Below are 23,213 nucleotides of genomic sequence, written 5' to 3' on the forward strand. Positions count from 1 at the left end.
GAAATATTCTTACAAGAAATTCACCTGAAAAATAACAGATGAAAAATAAAACGATGGGGCCAGGCACAGTGGCTCATGCCTGTAATCCCAACACTTTGGGAGACCAAGGCAGGTGCATCACCTGAGGTCAGGAGTTCAAGACCTGACCAACACAGTGAAACCCCATCTCTACTAAAAATAGAAAAATTAGCCAGGCATGGGGGCACATGCCTGTAATCCCAGCTACTCAGGAGGCTGAGGCAGGAGAATCACTTGAACCCAGGAGGCTGAGGTTGCAGTGAGGCAAGATTGCCCCGCTGCACTCCAGCCTGGGTGACAGAGCAAGACTCCATTTCGTAAATAAAAGGCTGGAAATTATCATATGTTTGTTCCTCAAAAGGCACCATAAAGAGACTGAAGAATGAAAAACTAAAAGATATGTACACCTTGCAGATGATTAGTATTTAGAATATATAGAGAACCCCTTCAGATCCATTAGAAAGAGACAAACGAGCCAACAAAATGATGCACGAAACCCACATCAACAAAGAAACCCATGTCATAATCAGGCTTCTTGCAGAGAACATGGAAAGTCCAATCATCTTACTAGTAAATTTGGAAATGCAAACAAAAAACACACCAAATAGGCACCAGTATTCATATGTGGCAATACTCAGCGATGGCAAGATGGCAGAGCAATACCCTGCTGGCCAGAATGTCGAGTGGGACAATTATTTGGTAAATATCTTGGCCGTATGGCGTTACCCAGTGAAAGTGGACATGTTTATCAGTTACCTCTTGCTGCAAAACAAACCACCCCCAAAACTTTGTAGCTCAAAACAGCAGTCATTCCTTTTGTTCACACATCTGCTATTTGGGCAGGATTCAGCAGGTACAACTAGACTACTTCCTGCATCCTTATCTGGGGCACCTCCACTAGGGGCTGGAGGAGCCACTTCCAAGATGGTGCACTCACGTGGCTGGGACCTTGATCCAGGCTCTGGGCTGAGGGACTTGGGAACATCCTCATGGAACAGTAGCCATGCTGCAGGAGCAAGGGTCTCAAGAGAAGCAGGTGGGACCTGTATCACTTTTCACATCCTAGCTTCTGAAGTCACACGCATCACTTCTGCCGTAGGGACAAGCCTGTCCAGATTCAAGAGTTAGGGAGAATACAGACCCCACCTCTTGGGACATGTGTTATCATCACATTTTAAGAGAAGCATGCTGTATGGGAGAAGTTGTTGTGGCCACTTTGAGAAGATGCAAGCTCCCCCAGTGTGCATACCCATTCCCGGCTGTAGGGTTAAGTCAATTTGTATTCCTAGGTGCATTCCGTGCCTGGGTGTGTGCCTAAGAAACCTGTTCATCAGGGCCGGGCGCCGTGGCTCACACCTGTAATCCCAGCAGTTTGGGAGGCTGAGGCAGGCAGATCATGAGGTCAGGAGATTGAGACCATCCTGGCTAACACGGTGAAACCCCATCTCTACTAAAAATACAAAAAATTAGCCAGGAGGCTGAGGCAGGAGAATGGCGTGAACCCAGGAGGCAGAGTTTGCAGTGAGCAGAGATTGCGCCACTGCACTCCAGCCTGGGCAACAGAGCAAGACTCCATCTAAAAAAAAAAAAAGAAAAGAAAAAAAGAAACTTGTTCATCAGGAAGCATGTGCATGAATGTTCAGAGCAACACTGTTTTTGGTGTTTTTTTTTTTATTTTAACGCTGTTTTTAATAGCAAATACTGGGAGAAATCTTACATATCAAAGGACGGTAAAATGGACAAAGTGAGGTGTATCCACGCAATGGAATAGCACACAGCAACAGAAATGAATGAATTCCACCACCAACACGGCCAAATCTCAAACACATAATTTTAAATGGAAGAAAGAAATCTCAAAAGATTACAGAATATGATTCCATTTACACTCAGCAGACAGAGCTAGGAAATAAGTAAGTATGTACAAACACACATACACACACACACACACACACACACAGCCATATCTTTTCTGATACCTCTTAGCAAACCTTGAGTTCATACTGATACCTGTACCTCCAGTTACAATCTAGCATGGAGTTGATTCTACCCTTCTCTGTTTCTACATAACTATCTATGCCTTCACTTAGTAGCTCAGTCCCCTGCTACATAACCATCTCTAGGCTATACAGGACAGAAACTTGGCCCCAGACACAACCACTGCCCCCCATTTTGCACCAGCCAAAAACGCGGTTCTGGGGGCATCACTGCTCTCCAGAACGGTTATACCTGCAGGCTGAAAGCACAGCCCAAGAAAAGGCAAGGAGGAGGATGTTCATGTTGTTTCTGATATTCTGTTTCTGGCAGGAATAAGACAAAACCCTTCTTCTTTGATCTATCTCACCTTTAATTTATTTAATTTTTATTTTTACCCGGTGTCTGCAACAATCTACTTTAGGAGACTATCCTTTCACAAACATTAAAACGTTCTTTAAATGGTGTTTTTCTCACTTCAGAATTCAGGAAAAATAGTTTTACTGACATTTACTTTTAATAAAAATGTAGTAATTTGCATTGTTGCAGTAGAAATTTGTCCTCCTTGTCACCAGGATATAATCAGACAATTAATAGTGGAGCCCAGGCCTTACATGGGTGTCATATTTGAGAATAACTTTCCTGTGCTTCCACAACACGCCCACCTTTAAGGAACAAGGGTTGTGGCTTGTGTGCTGAACCAATGCCCACACAACCCTCAGACCCATACTGGCCGGGCACCTGTACTCTGGCACACAAAGCCTCAGCCTCACAAGTAGTAAGAAGGATACTTCCTGGCAGGCCAAGAGCCATGGCAGACACTGGAACCTTCTGGAAGATAGAAACTTGCACACACACAGGTCCCGCGGGCACACCTGAGGGAGGTGGATTTGGTTCAGCTTCCTGGCCTAGGAATAGAAGAGCAAATAAGAGAAATTAAAAAACAAAAAATCTCAGGTGTGATGTAGGCTCAGTCCTACATTCCTTATGATGACACGTCCAGACAGAAGTTGATTTTCCGGCTTGGTCATTGCATAACGCCATCTGGTTTACATGTGTCACCTAACAAGGACACTCGTGCATGGTAATTACCACTTCTCGCAGCACCTGTGTAGATGAATTAGGTCAGAACGCAAGACTAGCTTTCTGTGGTCAAGAATAACCTTCGGAGATTATTTATCATCCCAAGAGGGAGCTAATAAAAATGTCCCAGATTAAGGATTAGACACCCCAAAATGAGTGTGTCCATTCAGTGGCAGGCTGTGTTCCTGAGCAAGCCTGCCAGGCAGATTTTCGGATCCTCTGGAGTGTGCACCTGCTTAACTTGCTATATACTATTGATTATGATATTTTACAACTCAGCAAGGATAGACTTTAATTTGTTGAAGATAGATGGCTAAGTAAAATTATTCCTGTCTGACAGCAATGCAAATAAATTTTGCCCAGTAGTGAGTGATAGAAATTATTTCTGTCCAGTGGAAAAGATTACAGTAAAAAAGGTTGCAGTTTGACTGGGCGCAGTGGCTCACGCCTGTAATCCCAGCACTTTGGGAGGCCAAGGTGGGAGGATCACCTGAGGTCAGGAGTTCGAGACCAGCCTGGCCAACATGGTGAACCCTTGTCTCCACTAAAAATACAAAAATCAGCCGGGCATGGTGGCGGGCGCCTGTAATCCCAGCTACTCAGGAGGCTGAGGCAGGAGAATTGCTTGAACCTGGGAGGTGGAGGTTGCAGTGAGCTGAGATCAAGCTATTGCACTCCAGCCCGGGTGACAGAACAAGACTCCATCTCAAAAAAAAAAGAAAAGAAAAAAAGAAAAGGTTGCGGTTTATGGCCCTGTAGAACATTAACCAGTTTTTTTTAAATAAGCAGAATTACTCAAACTTTTTTAAGTCACTACAAATACTTCCCTCTCTCCAATCTTTTGAACCAGCCTCACCATCATGCTGGTTTCCTCATTAATGATTAAAATAAATCTTTGACACGTCTTCACTTTAGAGTTGTATGAGTCATGTTTTTAACTTTTTTTTTTTTTAAGACAGAGTCTCGCTCTGTCACCCAGGCTGGAGTGCAGTGGCGCGATCTCAGCTCACAGCAAACTCCACCTCCCAGGTTCATGCCATTCTCCTGCCTCAGCCTCCCAAGTAGCTGGGACTACAAGGGCCCACCACCATGCCCGGCTAATTTTTTTTTTTTTTTTTTGTATTTTTAGTAGAGAAGGGGTTTCACCATGTTAGCCAGGATGGTCTCAATCTCCTGACCTTGTGATCCGCCCACCTCGGCCTGCCAAAGTGCTGGGATTACACGCGTGAGCCACCGCGCCTGGCCCTGTTTCTAACTTTTTAAAAAGTATGCTTTGACAGCTCCAACATCTAGCTGCCTTCTCAGCCTCTCCTCCAGGATGTCCTGTAGGCATCTCGAACTCAACGTGTCTGGCACTCAGCTTTTGGTCTTCATCCCCAAACTTCTCTGCTGTCTCCCTCCTCGGTTATGGGTTGAATTGTGTCCCCCCTGCAAAAGGTATGGTGAAGTCCTAAGCACAGTACCTGGGAATATGAGCTAATTTGGAAATAGGGTCTTTGCAGATATAAAGTTAGGATGAGGCCAGGCACAGTGGCTCACGCCTGTAATCCCAGCACTTTGGGAGGCTGAGGCGGGCGGATCGCCTGAGGTCAGGAGTTCAAGACCAGCCTGACCAACGTGGTGAAACCCCGACTCTACTAAAAATACAAAAATTAGCTGGGCATGGTGGCGCATGCCTGTAGTCCTAGCTACTCACAAGGCTGAGGCAGGGGTATCACTTGAACCTGGGAGGCGGAGGTTGCAGTGAGCAGAGATTGCGCCACTGCACTCCAGCCTGGGCAATAGAGTAAGACTCCATCTCAAAAAATAAATAAATAAATAAGAATAAATAATAGGCCGGGTGTAGTGGCTCAAGCCTGTAATCCCAGCACTTTGGGAGGCCAAGGCAGGCAGATCACGAGGTCAGCAGATGGAGACCATCCTGGCTAACACGGTGAAAACCTGTCTGTACTAAAAATACAAAAATATAGCCAGGCGTGGTGATGGGTGCCTGTAGTCCCAGATACTTGGGAGGCTTAGGCAGGAGAATGGCGTGAACCCAGGAGGTGGAGCTTGCAGTGAGCTGAGATCGTGCCACTGCACTCCAGCCTGGGCGACAGAGCAAGACTCCATCTCAAAAAAACAAAAAACAAAAAAGACATAAGAAAAAAAAGAATAAATAATAATAATAATAATAATTAAGTTAGGATGAGGTCATTGAGTTGGGCCCTAATCTAATGACTGGTATCCCTTTCTAAATTACAATCTGCTAACCTTCTCTGTATCATTCCAATTTTAGTGTATGTGCTGCTGAAGCAAGCACCTGGTATTCTTATAAGAAGAGAAATTGGGACACAGACACACAGAGCAAAGACAGCTATGTGACAATGGAGACAGAGCAGAGTGATGTGGCCACAAGCCAAGGAATGCAAAGTATTGACGGCCACCAGAAGCCGAAAGAGGCAGGAAAGACCCCTCTTTATGGGTTTCAGAGGGAACACAGTCCTGCTGATGCCTGGACTTCGGGCTTCCGACCTCCAGAGCTGTGGGAGAGTGAGTTGCTGCCATTCTCAGCCCCCCAGGCTGTGGCGCTTTGTCATAGCAGCCATAGGACATGAATCCACTTTCTCAGCTAAGGCAACTCCGGGCTTCCTAGGTGAGAGGCACTCCTGCGCTGCTCATGTCTGACCCGCTGGCAAAGCCTGTCGGCTCCCCTTTCAAAATAAGTCCAGAGCCAGCCCTGTGTCACCGCCTCCTCTGTTCCCTCAACACCTCTCACCTGGATTATCCCAGTAGCCTGACACACCTGCTTCACCCTTGTACCCCTCTGCCTCTTCCTCTCTACAGCAGCCCAAGTGACAGCATCTCCTGTGTTTAACACCTTCCACTGGCTTCCCATCTCCCTGGGAATAAAAGCCACAGTCCTCAACTCCACAACAAAAAACACAGAACCTGATTTTTTTTTTTTTTTTTTTTTGAGACGGAGTCTCACTCTGTCGCCCAGGCTGGAGTGCCGCGGCGCGATCTTGGCTCACTGCAACCTCTGCTTCCTGGCTTCAAGTGTTTCTCCTGCCTCAGCCTCCCAAGTAGCTGGGATTACAGGCGCACACCATCACGCCTGGCTAATTTCTGTATTTTTAGTAGAGACGGGGTTTCGCCATGTTGGCCAGGCTGATCTCGAACCTCTGACCTCAGATGATCCGCCCGTCTCGGCCTCCCAAAGTGCTAGTATTACAGGTGTGAGCCACTGCGCTCAGCTAGAACCTGATTTCAAAATGGACAAAGGACTTGAATAGACAACTACAAATAGCCAATAAGCACATCGAAAGACGATCATCATTAGCTCTCAGGGAACTGCCAATCAAAACCACAATGACATCCTACTGCACACCCACCTGGAGAGCTAGACCCAAAAAGTCAGGTAGTGAGTGTTGACGAGGATGTGGAGACACTGGAACTCTCTCATGCTGCTGGTGGGACTGTCAAATGGTGCACCTGCTTTAGAAAACGGCCGGGCAATGCCTCAAAATGCTGAACACAGAGCGTCCATAAGTCCCAGCAAGTCCACTCTGAGGCATATCCCCAAGAAATGAAAATATGTGTCCACATAGACACTTGTATGTGAAGACTCATCGCAGTGGTATTTCTCATAATAGCTGAAAAGTGAAAACAGGTCATGAATGGATAAATCTGGCATATACATAGATGGTATATAATTTGGCAGTAAAAACCAAGTATTGACATGTGCTGCATCATGAAGAACCCTTGAAAACATGACGCAGCCACAAAAGATCACATATTGTAATGATTCCGTTTACATGAAATGCCCAGAATAAGCAAATAGGTTGCCGGGGTCTCAGGGAGGGGAAACAGGGAGTGAGTGCTAACGGGTATGAGGTTTCTTTTGGGGATGATGAACAGGTTCTAAAACTGACTATGGTTAGGATCACACAGCCCTGTGAATACACTAGAAACATTTCATTGAAATTGTTTTTGAGACGGGGACTTGCTCTGGTACCCAGGCTGGAGTAAATCACAGCTGCTGTAATCACAGCTCACTGCAACCTTGAACTCCTGGGCTCAAGGGATCCTCCCATATCAGCCTCCTGAGTAGCTGGGACTAAAGATGCACACCACCACACCTGGCTAAGTTGTTTTTGTTTTTTTTTTAATTTTTTTGTAGAGACAGGGTCTCGCTTTGTTGCCCAGGCTGGTCTCAAACTCCTGGACTCAAGCACTTCGCTCTCCTCAGCCTCCCAAAGTGCTGAGATTATAGGCAGGGGCCACTGCACCTGGCCTGTCCATTTTAAATATACAGTAAACTGCATGGTATGTCTGTGAATTCTTTATCAATGAAGCTATTTTAAAATCCATAGAATAAATAATTACATAAATAGGCCAGGCGCGGTGGCTCACGCCTGTAATCCCAGCACATTGGGAGGCCGAGGCGGGCGGATCACGAGGTCAGGAGATCGAGACCATCCTGGCTAACACGCTGAAACCCCGTCTCTACTAAAAAAAAAAATAGAAAAAAATTAGCCGGGCGTGGTGGCGGGCGCCTGTAGTCCCAGCTACTCAGGAGGCTGAGGCAGGAGAATGGCGTGAACGCGGGAGGTGGAGCTTGCAGTGAGCCGAGATCGCGCCACTGTACCCCAGCCTGGGAGACTGAGCGAGACGCCATCTCAAAAAAAAAACAAACAGTACAGAAATAAAAATTAAAAGTAAAACCAGAGACTTCTAGCTCAAGAGGAGATGGAACGGACTCATCTCTCCGTGCTCCTCCAGCTACACACACCTTTCAGCACTGGGAGCCAGTACAGCAGACAATTGCAGGCCTCGAAGTGGGGGGAAGAGGGGAACCGGCCGGTGGGGACCGCGGACTGGAAAAAGCGCGGCCGCCTGGAGCCTCCCATCCCCGCCCGGCAGTGGAAGGCAGTCCAGGCCCAGTATCTCCTGACCCAAAGTGGTGCAAGGGGGTCCAGGCCTAGGGCCTCCTCTCCTCCCCTCGCCTCTCCCCACGCCTCCCCAGTAGCTGGGGGAAGCCCCACAGCCCTCCCATAGGGGAATCTGCAGAGGCGGAGCCGGAACTTGCTGGCACCAGGTCCGCCCACTCCCCACCTAACAGCTCGGAGAAGCCTGGAGAGGCGCCTCTATCCCCACCGGCAGCAGCAGCCTAATTACGTAGACGCCTAAATAGCAGATCTAGTAGATAAACTAAATTCTTGTAGGAACCACAACCCACAAAAGTAGGCCAGGATGTGCTGCACCTCAACAGGGTGACTGCCTGCTAAAATAGCAGGTTTAAGTAGGATTCAGAGTCTGCTAATATACAAACTGTCCAGATGACAATTCCACAATCATGCATCACACCAAGAGCCGGGAGACTCATAACTCGACTAAGAAAAGACAAATAACGATGCCAACACCGAGATAAATCAGGTATCGGATTATCCGAAAATGATTGTAAAGCAGCCGTCACAAAAATGCTTCAACAAGCATTTACAAACTATCTTGAAACAACTGAAAAAATAGAGAAAAAAAGTTTTTGTTTTTTTTTTAATGAAATCGGGGTGTGGGGAATGAGGGTAGGCGGCTGAGGCAACAGAATCGCTTGAGCCTGGGAGGCTGAGGCTGCAGTGAGTCATGATCGCACCGCTGTACCCCAGCCTGGGTAACAGAGAGAGACTCTGTCTCAGAAATAAAGAAAGAAAAGAAAAGAAAAAAGAACCAGATGGAAATTGTAGTGTTGAAAACTACAATAAACCAAACTAAAAAACTCACAGAATGGGCTCAATCGCAGCATGAATATGACAGAGGAAAGAATCCGTGAGCTGGAAGACAGAACAATAGAAGTAACCCAATCTGAAAAAAAGATGGAAAATAGACTGAAAAAAAACTGATGAAACATAGCCTCAGGGACCTGTGGGACTATTTTTAAAAATCTAGGCCAGGCGCGGAGGCTCACACCTGTAATCCCAGCACTTCCGGAAGCTGAGGAGGGCAGATCACCCGAGGCCAGGAGTTGGAGACCAGCCTGGCCAACATGGTGAAACCCTGTCTCTACTAAAAATACAAAAATTAGCTGGGCGCGGAGGCTCACACCTGTAATCCCAGCACTTCCGGAAGCTGAGGAGGGCAGATCACCTGAGGCCAGGAGTTCGAGACCAGCCTGGCCAACATGGTGAAACCCTGTCTCTACTAAAAATACAAAAATTAGCTGGGCGCGGTGGCTCACACCTGTAATCCCAGCACTTCCGGAAGCTGAGGAGGGCAGATCACCCGAGGTCAGGAGTTGGAGACCAGCCTGGCCAACATGGTGAAACCCTGTCTCTACTAAAAATACAAAAATTAGCTGGGCGCGGAGGCTCACACCTGTAATCCCAGCACTTCCGGAAGCTGAGGAGGGCAGATCACCCGAGGTCAGGAGTTGGAGACCAGCCTGGCCAACATGGTGAAACCCTGTCTCTACTAAAAATACAAAAATTAGCTGGGCACGGTGGCTCTTGCCTGTAATCCCAGCACTTTGGGAGGCCAAGGTGGGCAGATCACCTGAGGTCAGGAGTTCAAGACCAGCCTGATCAACATGGCAAAACCCCATCTCTACTAAAAATACAAAAATTAGCCAGGCATGGTGGCAGGCGCCTGCAATCCCAGCTACTTGGGAGGCTGAGGCAGGAGACTCACTTGAACCCGGGAGGCAGAGGTTGCAGTGAGCCGAGATCGCACCACTGCACTCCAGTCTAAGTGACAGAGCAAGACTCTGTCTCGAAAATAAATAAATAAATAAAAATCTAAATTTTGTGTCATTGATGTTTAAGACGGAGAGGAGAAAGAGCATGGAGCTGAAAAAAATATGTGAAGAATTAACAACTAAATCTTCCCAAATTTGGCCAAAGACATAAACCTCTAAATTCAAGAAACTCAGAAAACCCAAATAAGAGAAATCCAAAGAAATCTATGCCGCACACATCGTGATTAAACTTCCGGAACTAATGACAAAGAAAAAACCCTTGAAAGCTGGCAGAGAAACAACACATTGCCTATGGGGAAGAACATAGCTTCGTATTGGAAACCACAGAGGCCAGAAAGAAGTGGTCTGGTGTTTCTCACGTGCCGAAAGAACTATCAGCCACGGATTCTACGTGGAGTGAAAATGTCCTTCGGGAACAAAGAGAAATAAAAAAAATTCACAGACCAAGGCACATGAAAAGAATTTCTCACTAGCAGAACTACCCTTAAAGAACAGCTAAAGGGGGGCTGGGCGCTGTGGCTCACGCCTTCAAACCAGCACTTTGGGAGGCCGAGGTAGGCGGATCACATGAGACCAGGAGTTCGAGACCAGCCTGGCCAACATGGTGAAACCCCATCTCCACTAAAAATACAAAAATTAGCCAGGTGTGGTGGTGGGCGCCTGTAATCCCAGCTACTCGGGAGGCTGAGGCAGGAGAATTGCTTGAACCTAGGAGGCGAGGTTGCAGTGAGCTGAGATCAAGCCATTGCACTCCAGCCTGGGCGACAGAGCGAGATTCCATCTCAAAAATAAATAAAAGAATAATGATAAAAATAAAAATAAATTAGAAAATAATGGAATTGTCTATTTTCTATATATACTTAGTGCCACATCAGACAGTGTTATAATTTTGCTTCAACCGTCCAATATGATTTTAAAAACTTACGAGAAGGCCAACCTAGTGTCTTTACCGGTGCTTACTCATTCTACCGTCTTCTTTCCTCCCTGAACATTCGTTTGTTGTCATTTCTTTCTTTTTTTTTGGAGACAGAGTCTCGCTCTGTTGCCCAGGCTGGAGTACAATGGTGCAATCTCAGATCACTGCAACCTCCCTCCACCTCCCAGGTTCAAACAATTCTCCCTGCCTCAGCCTCCCAAGTACCTGGGATTAAAAGCACACGCACACCACCATGCCCGGCTAATTTTTTGTATTTTAGTAGAGACAAGGTTTCGCCATGTTGCCCAAGGCTGGTCTTGAACTCCTGACCTCAGGTGATCCACCCACCTCGGCCTCCCAAAGTGCTGGGATTACAGGTGTGAGCCACCACGCCCCGCCTGTTGTCTTTTCTTTTCTGTTCGGAGAATTTCCTTTACCTGTTCTTCTTTTTTGAGACAGAGTCTCACTCTATCACCCAGGCTGAAGTGCAATGGCGCAATCTCTGCTCACCGCAACCTCCGCCTCCCGGGTTGAAGAGATTCTCCTGCCTCAGCCTCCCGAGTAGCTGGGATTACAGGTGCCCAATATCTCACTTGGCTCATTTTTGTATTTTTGGTAGAGATGGGGTTTCACCATGTTGGCCAGGCTGATCTTGAACTCTTGACCTCAAATGATCCACCCACAGCCTCCCAGAGTGCTAGAATTATAGGCATGAGCCACCGCGCCCGGCCAGCTAGGTGTAAATTTAACAAAACATGTATAGAACATGCTAAAAACTATGAAATGCTGATGAAAGTAATCAAAGATCCAAATAAGTGGAGAGATAAACCATCTTCACAGATTGGAAAGCTCAAATAGAAAAAGTGCCAGTTTCCCAAGTATGGTGGCTCAGACCTGTAATCCCAGCACTTTGGGAGGCTGAGGTGGGCGGATCACTTGAGGTCAGGAGTTCAAGACCAGCCTGGCCAACATGGTGAAACCCCATCTCTACTAAAAATACAAAAATGAGCCAGGCATGGTGGCAGGTGCCTGTAATCTCAGCTATTCAGGAGGCTGAGGCAGGAGAATCGCTTGATCCCAGGAGGCGGAGGTTGCAGTGGGCCGAGATCGCGCCACTACACTCCAGCCTGGGCGATGGAACATGACTCTATCTCAAAAAAAAAAAAAAGAAAGAAAACAAAAACACCCAAAATTGACCATAGATCTAAAACATGAAACTATAAAACTTTTAGGAAAAACATAGGAGAAAATCTTTGGGATCTTGGGCTAGGCAAAAAGTTCTTAGGTTTAATACCAAAAGCGTGAGCCATAAAATAAAATATTGATAAATGGAACCTCATTAAAACTAAAAACTTTTGCTCTGTGAAAGACCCTGTTCAGAGGATGAAAAGACAAGCTACAGCCTGAGAAAAAGCATTTGCACACCCCCGTCTGACAAAGGACTGGCGTGTAGAATATAGAAAAGCTCTCAAAACTCAACAGTAAAAAATAAAAATAAATAAGCAATCCAATAGAAAAGTCAGCAAAAGATATGAAGAGACATTTCCATGAAGGGAATATACAGAATAAACACACACCATGATGTCCATCATCCTTAGCCATTATGGAGGTGCAAACTAAAAGTGCAACAAGACATCACACCTATTCAAATGACTCATATGAAAAGCAGTAACACCACCAAACACTGGCAAAGACCTGGAGAAGCTGGGCCATTCATGCATTGCTGGTGGGAATGTAACATGGTACAGCCATTCTGGAAAACAGCTTGGCAGTTTCTTCAAAAACTAACCATCCGACTACCATGGGACCCAGCAGTAGTGCTCCTGGGCATTCATCCCCGAGAAAAAAATACTTTTTTTTTTTTTTTTTTGAGATGGAGTTTCATTCTTGTTGCCCAGACTGGAGTGCGGTGGTGCGAGCTCAGCTCACTGCAACCTCTGCCTCCTGGATTTCGGCGACTCTTCTGGCTCGGCCTCCGGAGTAGCTGGGATTACAGGTGCCCACCACCACACCCGGCTAATTTTTTTGTATTTTTAGTAGAGATGGGGTTTCACCATGTTGGCCAGGCTGGTCTCAAACTCCTGACTTCATGATCTGCCCACCTCGGCCTCCCACAGTGCTGAGATTACAGACGTGAACCACCATGCCCAAAAAATAAAGACTTTTGTTCACACCAAAACTTGTACATGAGTGTTCATAGCAGTTATATTTGTAACAGACCAAAACTGGAATCAGCCCAGATGTCCTTCAGCAGTGTATGGCTAAACACACCATAGTACTCCCATTCCACGCAGCTCTACTCAGCATGGAAAAGGAGCAGGCCGTTGGTACATGCAACTGGGATGAAGCATCACCAAGGAATTATGCTGAGCAAAAATAGCTGATCCAAAAATGTTACTTACTATGTGATTTTTTTATTTTTTATTTTTTATTTTTTGAGACAGAGTTTTGCTCTTGTTGACCAGGCTGGAGTGCAATGGCGTAATGTCGGCTCATTGCAACCTCCACCTCCCGGGTTCAAGCAATTCTCCTGCCTCAGCCTCCCAAGTAGCTGGGATTACAGGCATCCGCCACCATGCCCGGCTAATTTTTTGTATTTTTAGTAGAGATGGGGTTTCACCATGTTGGCCAGGCTGGTCACGAACTCCTGACCTCAGGTGATCCACCCGCCTCGGCCTCCCAAAGTGCTGGGATTACAGGCGTGAGCCACTGCACTCAGCCTACTATGTGATTTTTAAATGACACAGTTTTAGAAAAGAACAGATTTGTGTTTGCCAGAGATTCGTGTCAGGCTGGGGACAGGAGGGAGGCGGGTGTGACTATAAATGGACGACCTGAGCAATCCTGTGGTACTGGAGCCCTTCAGCATCATGACTGTGGGTGCGCAAGCCTCGCCTGCTGATAAAATCATGCAGAATTTAATATACACATAAAAATGAGTAGACGTAGAACTGAGGTACTCTGAATAAGATCCGTGGGTCGTATTGACATCCATACCCTGGCTGTGACGTTCCACTCTAGTTTTGTAAAATGGTACTTTTGGGAAACACTGAGCAAACCATACAAGAGATCTCTCTATGCTATTATTTCTTACAATGGCATGTAAATCTACAATTATTTCAATACAATTTTGCACTGCAGCTCAAACTCGTAATCCCAGCCATTTAGGAGGCCAAGGAGAGAGGATCACTTGAGCCCAGGAGTTCGAAGCTGCATTGAGCTAGGATGGTGCCACTGCACTCCAACCTGGGGGACAGGGCAAAACCCTGTCTCAAAAAAAATAAAGATTTTAAAACTTAAAATAAATAAATATTTAAAGTTTCCTGCCAGGAACGTTTTCTAAGAAAATACCCAGAGGATCTGCAAAGGAACAAAAATGATCATGCTCCTCTGGGAACTGTTTTTGACAGGGAAAGGGACACACTTCAGATCCTTGCTGAAAGGAAAAAAAACTGTTTTCCTCTCCTCTGTCACATAGAACACTCTGCCTCCGACATCAAATGGGGGCAGAGGGTTCCCATATCAGCCACTTCTCCTAGTCCCTGGACACCAACTGCGAGTCCAGCAATTCACTCTGACACTCTCCACCTCCAGTTCGAGGCGGATCCCACAGGTTAGGGGCTCCGTCCCACAGCCTGCCCCCACTTCAGGTGCCAGTGGAAGGTCTGGGTCGCTGGTACTTCTGATCAAGCAAGTGTGATTCAGGAGTTCCTACAACCCCTTCTTTGCGTTGGATACTTTACTACGAATAGAATGGCTTATGGAACTCAGAGAAACATGTTTGTTTGTTTGTTTGTTTATTGAGGCCCAGTTTCGCTCTTGTCGCCCAGGCTGGAGTGCAATGGCACGATCTCAGCTTACCACAACCTCTGCCTCCTGGGTTCGAGCGATTCTCCTGCCTCAGCCTCGCTAGTAGCTGGGATTGCAGGCATGCTCCATCACACCTGGCTAATTTTTTATTTTTAGTAGAGACAGCGTTTCTCCATGCTGGTCAGGCTGGTCTCAAACTCCCAACCTCAGGTGATCTGCCCACCTCAGCCTCCCGAAGTGCTGGGATTACAGGCGTGAGCCACCGCGCCTGGCGAGAAACATGTTTATTATAAAAGATACGATAAAGGATAGGGATGAGGAGTCAGATGAAGGGTGCGTAAGGCGAAGTCCAGAAGCGTTCTCAGCACAGGAGCTGCCAGCCCTGGGGAGCTGGGGTGCTCCACTCCCCCCACAAAGAGATGTGTTCACCAACCTGGGAGCTCTCCAAACCCCCACTGCTGAGGGACTTTTACGGAGACGTCTTCATGTAGGCATATGGTGCATTAGGAATGGCGCCTCTAGCTAGCCTGTCTCCCCTGCTCAGAGGTGGGGGTAGGGCTGAAGCTCCAGGTTTCTCACCATGGTGTGGTCTCGCTAGTGACCAGCCCCCATCCAGGAGCCCACCAAGAGTCACCCCATTGGAACAGAAGAAGCTCCTATTATCCAGGAAATTTCAATGGTTTTAGGAGCTCTGTGTCAGGAACCAGGGGCAGAGATGAAATATCTATTTCTTATTATGTCACGATCCCACAGGACTGTGTACGTGAATGTGCCATGCAGTGTCAGGCAGCCATTCAAAATGACCGCACACCGCCATCATCAGTGGCAGGCGAGGCTCTTTGCTAAGCAAAAACAGCAGTTTAGAGAAGAGAACACACACGGTGCAAAGCCCAGAGGTGCCACGTGGCTTCCTGCAGGGTCGCCATGAGTGCACTGGCTCAGCAAACGAAGCTCCTGAAATTCCAGACGAGGTGGGAGATTGGTTTCGGGGTGTCTGCAGCTTTGCCACAGATAGCAATGCTTTCTAGAGGAACTTCATCCTCGGTTCGGGATTCTTTGCTGTGGAAGTTTGGCTGGACATGAATTTGAGTGACGTCCGTTGGCCTCATGGCATCTCAGGCACAGAGATAGCCAAGTAGACAAGTGGAATCTTGCGCTGTACCTGAACCTTCCAGAAACAGAGCCTACAACCTGTGACCACGAGATGTGCCACCAAAAAAGATGGCAGCTGAAGTTAGACTCCGCCGGCCCCTTCCTCCCTCCCTGGCTTCCTTGCGTTCCTTGAGTGCACTCAGAGCTCCACTCCCCGGTTAGCAGTCAGGCCTCAGCTATGGCACTGCCTCTGCTCTGAAAAGTTCTGCACGTAGCTCCTAGGTTCTGCAGGGGGTGATTTTTGCTCTTGTCCTGAAGAATAACAACAGCATTTTAACAAGTGTTTGAAATAAAGATGGCACACATTTAGGCCAGGCACAGTGGCTTGTGCCTGTAATCCCAGCTACTCCAGAGGCTGAGGTGGGAGAACCCCTTGAGCTTAGGAGATTCAGGCTGTAGTGAGCCAACATCAAGCCACTGCATTCCAGCCTGGGTGACAGAGCAAGACTCTGTCTCTAAAAAAAAATAAAAATAAATTATATATATGTGTATATATATTTATATATATATGTACTCTTTTCTTTTGCCCAGGCTGGAGTGCAGTTGTGCGATCTCAGCTCACTACAGCCGACATGAACACTGCAGCCTCAAACTCCTGGGTTCAAGTGATCTTCCCATCTCGGTCTCCCAGTGTTGGAAGTACAGGTGTGAGCCACCATGTTGGCCTTCTTTTTTAAATCTATGGTCATATATAAAACCTAGGCAATGCCAGCTGGGCGCTGTGGCTCACGCCTGTAATCCCAGCACTTTGGGAGGCTGAGGCAGGTGGATCACGACGTCAGGAGATCGAGACCAGCCTGGCTAACACGGTGAAACCCCATCTCTACTGAAAACACAAAAAATTAGCCGGGCATGGTGGCATGCGCCTGTAGTCCCAGCTACTCCGGAGGCTGAGGCTGGAGACTCGCTTGAACCCGGGAGATGGAGGTTGCATTGAGTCGAGATTGTGCCACTGCACTCCAGCCTGGGTGACAGAACAAGACTCCGTCTCAAAAAACAAACAAACAAAAAACTAGGCAATGCCAGGTGCAGTGACTCATGCCTGTAATCCCAGGACTTTGAGAGCCCGAGGCAGGCAGGTTTTTTGAGCCCAGGAGTTCAAGACCAGCCTGGGCAACGTGATGAAACCCTGTCTCTACTAAAAATACAAAAATTAGCCAGGTGCCTGTACTCCCAGCTACTCAGGAGGCTGAGGTGGGAGGACTGCTTGAGTCTGGGAAGTTGAGGCTGCACTGAGCTATGATCACACCACCGCATTCCAGCATGGACAACAGAGCAAGACCTCGACTCAAGGTAACAAACAAAAAACAAAAACCCTGGGCAATATACACCTAATTGTTCTTAAAGTTATTCCTTTAGGGATGTGTCATAAGTAGTTTTTTCACCTTTTTACATACTTTTGCTGTTGACTGGACTATATACAGAGAACAACATGCCTGTTATGATTAGGGTTGCAGATAAAATACGGTACAATCAGTTACATTTTAATTCCAGATAATAATTTTTTAGTATACGTACGTGCTGTGCACTTTTTTTTTTTTTTTTTTAGACAGAGATTCGCTTTTGTCGCCCAGCCTGGATGGCCCAATCTTGACTCACTGCAACCTTCGCCTCCCGGGTTCGAGCGATTCTCCTGCCTCAGCCTCCCTAGTAGCTGGGATTACAGGAGCACGCCATCATGCTCCGCTAATTTTGTATTTTTCGTAGAGACGGGGTTTCACCATGTTGGTTAGGCTGGTCTGGAACTCCCAACCTCAGGTAATCCGCCCACCTCGGCCTCCCAAACTGCTGGGATTACAGGCGTGAGCCACCGCGCCCGTCCGGTCCCATGCAATTTTGTATTTTTATCCACCAAATCTGGCAGTCCCAGCTATGAACACAAGCTCCAAATCCCTTTCCACCCATGGACCCTCAGACAGAACCAAGGCCACCGCAGCCTGGAGCAGCTGCCGCCCCTACCCCTCCAGCGCGTTCCCTTAGCCCCCTTGCGTTCCAGCTCCCCCGGCTCCAGCACCTTCCTGACCTGAGCACCGGCGGGCTCCTGCTCACTGTCCAGCACCCGACGCACCTGTCCCCGCCGCGCAGTCCCTTCCCCCCGGCCTGAGCTTCCCTCCCGGCGCGCACTGCCCTTGTGACCCTTTCCCTCCCCGGCCACAGATGCAGCTCTCGGCCAGAAGCTCCACTTCCCCGAGGCCCTCGCCCCTGCCAGGCAGCTCCCCTGCGGCGTCGCCCACCCAGAGTTCTCCCCCTGGACGCTCCCTCAGTGCCCCCCTAGCAGCCCCGGCGGTCTTCTCCCCACCTTCAGCCCCCTCCCCGGTCCCCCAGGAAGGGGCCAGACTCCAGCTCAGCGCCCAGCGCTTCCTGGTCTTTCCCTTCTGGGCGCCCTCCCGACAGTTCCCTTTAGGGAAGTTGGCCCGCTGCGCGCTCCCACCCCCGGCCGCCGCCTGGACAGACGCGCGCAATCCGGAGGGCGCAGGCTCCGGCCCGGAGAAGGGGGTGCCGCCGGCGTTCCGATTTCTCAGGAATGGGGAAACAGAGGCACGGTGGATCCGGCGGCGGGGCTGGGTCTCGGGCTGGACGTTGACCTAGGACCCCGCCCCTGCCCGCCCTGCGCCGCGCCCCTCCCGGGCCGGCCTTGACCGAGTGGCTCCACGCGGGCCCGGGGCTCGTCCACCCGACAGGAGCGGGGGGCTGCAGCCCACGAGCCCACGAGCCCGCAGCGACGCACCCGGAGTGTAACCCCGCAGAGTCACGGAGACACTTTCCCGGTGTGGGCGCCTCGCCGCGCTTCCTCCCCGCGGGCTGCGGCCACCCCAGGGCAGGACAGAGCCGAGATGCCCGGGTGGGAGCGATGCCCGCGTGGGGGCGATGCAACGGGGGAGATGCCTGGGGGGAGGGTGGTAAGGTGAAACCTGGTGGAGAACAATGGGGGTGGGTGGGCGATTCCTGGGGAGGTGCCCGGTGGGGGGTGTTTCTGGTTCGCCCGGGGACAGTGCGCGTCCCCCCGCCCGCGGCGCCCGCCCTGCCCGTCCCACCGAGGTCCCCCGGGAGCGTCTGGACCCACGGCTTCGGGGGGTTTCTCCGAGACCTGGGCGCTGTTCTGGGGGAGCAGGGGCCCGGGCCACCAAGGTTCGTGCGGGCCGTGGGGTGTCCCACGCCCGGGCTCGGGGATCCCAGAGCCCCGCTTCCCTCAAGGGCGCCGCGCCCCGGACTGCAGGTGGAGACGGGGACCGGCCCCGCGGGGTCGCGGACAGGTGCGGGGCGGGACAGGGTGGGAGGCGGCGGGGCGCAGAGTCCTCCGGTCGCCGGCGCGATCCGGGCACCTTCCTGGAGGCGGCGGGAGCGCGGTCGCGGCGCCTCCGGGGTGGGGTCCAGGTTGGAGGCTCCGGGGCGCACCGCCCTAGCCCCACCCCGGCCGGGTTCCCGCGCTGCCTCTGCGGAGAGGGAGGAGGGAAGGCAGGCAGGCAGGCAGGCAGGGAGGGAGGGGACGGCCGGCAGGCGTGGGGTCCGCGGCGTCAGGGCTCCTTCCTCCCGTCCGCTCCATCTTGCAACCCGTAGCCCGGGCGGGGTCTCGCTGCCCTCTCCCCGAACGCAGCCGCCTTTTCCTCCCTCCCCAACCCCGAGCGCCTCCCTTCCCGAATGCGGGAGTCCATAGTGCACGGGAAGCCTCTTCCCCTCCCCACCGAGGCTGCCCAACGCCCCTTCCACCCTCCGACCCCCGGCAACCATCCCTCAAATGCCCCGGCGGCCAGCAGGGCTGGGGTGGGCGCAGGAGAGCCAGGGGTCCTGCCCGCATGCAGGGGTTTCGGGTCGCTGTGGCCGAATGAACGCGCGGGTTCAGACGAGCCTGTGATGCCCCCGCTTTCCATCTCCTCGCGACCTGGCCCCAGAAGACAGTCTGAGAGGCCGGTGGCCGCGGATCCTGGACGCGCTTCCCTCCTGCCTGTGGTTTCCCTTTATTCTGGCAGCGCTGTGAGTCCACGCTTCACTTATAGGAGCCACATCCAGAACCTTCTCCTGGGGCCACAGCGTGGGCTTCCGAGACCTGTGTGACCCCAGATCTGCCCCTTCAGGGCTGCGTGGTGAAGCCCTCAGGACCCTCCGCGTGGGTTGGGTGACGTGGATGAGGGACAACGTGGTGAGGTCCCCGTCATGGGGAAGAGTGACCAGTAGGTGCCCAGGGCCCAACCCTCCTCTGCACCAGAGAGAAACCATCTCCTCTGCAGCAGCCCCCACCTGGACGCTCTGGAGTCCTCCCCACCTCCCTCCCCAGTGGGGTGCACAGCATTCTTGCTACCCTGAAAGGCAGACAGGAGGCACAGGGTGGCAGAGGGGGGCCAGGTCTGAGATTCCAGATGGAAGGGACCATGGGGCTCCACCCCACCACCACTGTAGGCAGGGGACTGGCAGGTGTACACCCTCACTCCTGCGGGGCCCAGGGACACAGCCACCCTCCTTTGAGGCCCTGGCCCTCAGGACCCTGCCACAGCGAGGTCTGTGCCTCCCCAGTGACCAGTGGTCACCGGGCTCGGGGTCACCCAGCTGCTTCCACATGTGACACCATCAGCTCCATGCCCTACCCCCAAGCTGGGCTCATAATCTTAATTCACAGCTAAGAAACTCAACCAAAGTCACATCACATGAGGGCGAACCCTCCAGGGCCACAGTGCTCCAAGCACGGAGGGCTCCCTGCCTTCGGAAGATGCTGTGGGTCCACCTGCAGCCTCAGTGGACAGAGGACCAGGGCACCAGCTGCTCTTCTGCCTCAGTGCTGAGCATCCCTGACTCGCACTGCCCTGTACAGGTGGGGCTCAGAGTCTGTACATGGAACTCAGATAAAACACCTGGCCCTGGGATGTCACACTTTGGTTCAGATGAATGAAAAAATAAGATACTGACATTCTGGACGACTACGAATCGACTTATGTCTTTCCCGTGATGGGAAACTGTCCCATGAAAAGCCACTTACATGTTTGGATGGTCCTGTAGAAAATATTTTTTCTTCTCCTTATCGCACTCTCTATGATGCATAAGAATGCAATTTAAGACAAACAGCAAATAAATACCATCTGTGTATGTACCAAGCACTTGCAGACTGAAAAAAAAAAAAAAAAGAAAAAGAAAAAATAAGATATTGTATCTTGGGCACACAGAAAGTGCCCATCAAAGATTAAATGAATGGACTGCAGCTGGTGGAGGCATGGGGTACTGGCTTGCCGAAACAGTCCCAGTTGATGCTGGGTGCTGGCCCCATGATGTCTAGTGTGCCCTTCCGTGCTCCAGGGTGCCCCATTTGGGCACTTAGTCCAAGGGCCACCCGACATACAAAACAGTATCTTCCTGTGAGGGGCCAGAGAATAGGCTGCACCTGGCTGCCCTGCACAATTTGGAAGGCACTAGGAGGGACCTGTCAACCTGCACTCACTCACTCACCGGCAGGCCCCTTTGGGAAGAGCTGTTGCTCTTTGGCCCCAGGAATCTTCTATTTCTGCACATGAGTGCCAGGCAATTGTGGGGCCCCATTAACCTACTCCACAAAGCGTAGGGGGCCTTGCTCTCGGCACTGGGCATGCTCCCTCAGCACATACAACAAAGAAGTCCCCCCTCCCACTGATTCTAGCAGGAGGCTGTTGGGGGGCAGTCATGACACAGGCATATACAGTGTGTCAGATGTGTCAGAGCCCGGAGAGGGGATGAGGAGAGTGCAGTGTTACTTCCTAGAGCATGGCCCCGGAGAGCCTCCCACTATGCTGACATATGGGCAGCCGTCTGGGAGCTTGACACTGGCAGAGGGGAAGAGTAGTCCAGGCAGACAAAAGTCAGTGCGAAGACCCCAAAGCAAGCATCAAGGAGGCTGGGGGCTGCTGCAGATCTGATGAGGGGATGGCAGGGGCAGAGCAGGCCTGAGAACACTGGCCTCCACTCTGAATGAAACAGGGATCCCCAGGCCGGGCACGGTGGCTCACACCTGTAATCCCAGCACTTTGGGAGGCCAAGGCGGGCGGATCACGAGATCAGGAGATCGAGACCATCCTGGTCAACATGGTGAAACCCCATCTCTACTAAAAATACATAAATTACCTGGGCGTGGTGGCGAGCGCCTGTAGTCCCAGCTACTCTGGAGGCTGAGGCAGGAGAATCGCTTGAACCCGGCAGGCGGAGGTTGCAGTGAGCCGAGATCGCGCTACCGCACTCCAGCCTGGGGACAGAGCGAGACTCTGTCTCAGAAAAAAAAAAAGAAAGAAAGAAACAGGGAGCCCTTTTTGGGTGTCAGTGCCTGGTCTCAACTCCATAGCTATGGTGGAAGGTAAAGCAGTTTACCTTTTAACTACATGAACAAGCATGGTGGTGTTCCAATTGAACTCCTTAGGAAACCGACATTTTAATTTTTTTTTTGAGACGGAGTCTTGCTCTGTCACCCAGACTGGAGTGCAGTGGCGCGATCTCGGCTCACTGCAACCTCTGCCTCCCGGGTTCAAGCGATTCTTCTGCCTCAGTCTCCCGAGTATCTGGGATTACAGGAGCCCACCACCACGTCTGGCTAATTTTTAATTTTTTTTTCAGTAGAGACGGGGTTTCTCCATGTTGGCCAGGCTGGTCTCGAACTCCTGATCTCAGGTGATCCACCCGCCTCGGCCTCCCAAAGTGCAGGGATTACCGGCGTGAGCCACCGTGCCCGGCCGATATTTGAATGTCATATACTTTTCATATATCCTAAAATACTGTTTTAATTCTCCCCCAACCTCTTAAAAACGAGAAAAGCATTCTTAGCTCAGGCACCATAGAAAACCCGGCTGCAGGCTGGACGTGGACTTTGGAACAGTCGGCGTGCGGGTGAAGGGGCACAGCCGCGGGGCAGGGGCGGGCTCCGGGCAGAGGCGGCCGGGATAACTCTACGCTCCCGCTCCAGCCGGTGACCGCCACGCGGGCTCCTCTCACTCTCACACTCAGGCCGAGAAAATGCCGAAAGCCGTGTCACCAACGGGGGACCTCGGGGCCACATTCAGCATGCAGAGTTTATTTGGTCTGCTCAAACATTTGTGTTAGGAAATAACACGTTAAAAGTGCACATTTCCTTCAGACCCTGAGAAGCGGGCGAGTCCCGTGCGCTCCGCACCGCCAGCCCCGGCCCCGCGCTCGCCCAGAGGGCCGCCCTCCTCCCGCCGACCTGGCTTGGGGCTTAGGCGTTAATCCCGTCCCCCGGAGGGGCCGCGCGGGGAGCCCCGATCGCCTTAGGGTCAAGGGCTTAGGTCCCAGCCCACGGGGCCTGACCGCACCGCACTGACCGGCCTCTGCGCCAGGTAAGGGGGTTCGGGGCGGGACCGGGACCCGTGCTGCTAGCCGTCCCGGAAACCCGCGGTGGGCCGTTGGGTGCGCGCCGAGCCGCTGCCAACTGCCAAGCCACGGGACGAAACCGCGGCGCCCGCGCCCCGCCCAGCCAGAGCGCCTAGGCCCTTCCCCTCGCCCGCCAGCGCCGGAGCGCCCACTGCGCCTGCGTAGTTTGCCCTCCTGGACCCGGGGGCGGAGCCGAAG

General features: G+C 51.0%; 1 long non-coding RNA gene across 1 annotated transcript; it reads right to left on the minus strand.

The window, feature by feature from the left end:
• Positions 1-1,696: 1,696 nt before the first annotated feature.
• LOC129138461 (uncharacterized) lies at positions 1,697-23,019 on the minus strand. Its single transcript, XR_008541714.2, has 4 exons — positions 22,849-23,019; positions 20,650-20,775; positions 6,447-6,707; positions 1,697-2,897 (listed from the first exon to the last, which is right to left on the minus strand). It is a non-coding gene; the product is annotated as an uncharacterized LOC129138461 (long non-coding RNA).
• Between the last annotated feature and the right edge of the window lie 194 nt (positions 23,020-23,213).

This window comes from Pan troglodytes, chromosome 23, assembly GCF_028858775.2.
Source record: "Pan troglodytes isolate AG18354 chromosome 23, NHGRI_mPanTro3-v2.0_pri, whole genome shotgun sequence".
Taxonomy (NCBI): Eukaryota; Metazoa; Chordata; class Mammalia; order Primates; family Hominidae; genus Pan; species Pan troglodytes.